The sequence below is a fragment of the Brassica oleracea genome, unplaced genomic scaffold (assembly GCF_000695525.1).
Source record: "Brassica oleracea var. oleracea cultivar TO1000 unplaced genomic scaffold, BOL UnpScaffold00418, whole genome shotgun sequence".
Lineage (NCBI taxonomy): Eukaryota > Viridiplantae > Streptophyta > Magnoliopsida > Brassicales > Brassicaceae > Brassica > Brassica oleracea.
Genome location: NW_013617416.1, coordinates 350,570 through 352,042, shown reverse-complemented (window position 1 = coordinate 352,042; position 1,473 = coordinate 350,570).

Below are 1,473 nucleotides of genomic sequence, written 5' to 3'. Positions count from 1 at the left end.
TACACAAAGGGACTTCTGCGCCACAACCTCGATGTGATGCATATAGAGAAGAATTTCTTTGAGAACATCATGAATACAATATTGAATGTCCCATGGAAGTCAAAAGACAACATAAAATCTATGTTGGACTTGCCGGATATTTGCTCAAGAAGCGAGTTACATATAAAAAGCAATGGACAAGTTGTAGTTCCGATATTCAGATTGTCTTCGGAAAAAAAGTCTGTGTTGTTCAACTGGGTGGCATCAGAAGTGAAGTTCCCCGATGAGGATGTTTCAAATCTCTCTAGATGTGTTGAAAAGGGTCAAAAGTTCTCTGGGATGAAGAGTCATGATTTTCATGTCTTTATGCAACGACTACTGCCCTTTGCATTTGCAGAGCTACTTCCAACAAACGTACATGAAGCACTTGCAGGTAGTGTTTTATAGCGCAATAATTTTATAACGGTTTAGTTTGCAAGATAATATATGACTAACAATGTATTTAATTTTTTTTGGAATATAAAAGGCATTGGAACATTTTTCAGGGATCTGAGCACACGCACTCTTAAAGAAGAAGTTGTGGAACAGCTTCAGGAGAACATTCCCATCTTATTGTGCAACTTGGAGAAGATATTTCCTCCCGGATTTTTTGACGTCATGGAGCATCTAGCTGTCCACCTCCCATATGAGGCATTGCTTCGTGGACCTGTACATTACGGATGGATGTATCAGTATGAGCGAGTCATGAAATATTTGAAGGGAAGAGCAAAGAACCTCGCCAAAGTTGAAGGTTCTATAATTGTTGGAAGTTTGACGGAAGAAGTTTCTCACTTCACATCGTATTACTTTGCGTCAAAAGTACGTACCCGGAGAAGAGCTCCAAGAAGATATGATTATGGTGGTGTTGCGCCAACATATGCAGTTGCTGGTGTTCCCGATCTCCTTAGTAGCCAGATTGGACGACTTGGTGGGAAATCAAAACAGGTTTGGTGGTCGAGTGAAGAAGACGCTCATAGTGCACACACCTATATTCTACTCAATTGCGAGGATACATTGATGCGTTATTTTGAAAGGTAACATATATGGACACTTCTAAACACATATAATTGCGAGAGATTCATTCATATAAGCGCAAATTGTCGTAAATACCTCGTAACCAAAAAAGAAAGAAAGATGTCATTGCTAATTCCTCGTAAAATAAAAACTAGAAAAAAAAGAAGAGAAGAGAAGAAAGATACTGGAATCACATGTGGCGAGACTTACGTAAGTCTAGCCCACATGTGTTCCAATATCTTTCTTCTCTTACTTTTTTTTCAAATATTTCTAATTTGAAAAGCATTTTGCTGAGTTGTGTGATTTGAGATAGGGTGTGATTTGTGAGTTTATGGGTGGTTTGAGAAAGAAAGTTGCAGGTATTTATAGAAAAGCGGGGCTCGCTAATTCCTCGTAAAATGTTGACTCGTAAATTCCACGTAAGCTTAATCGTCGTAAAAA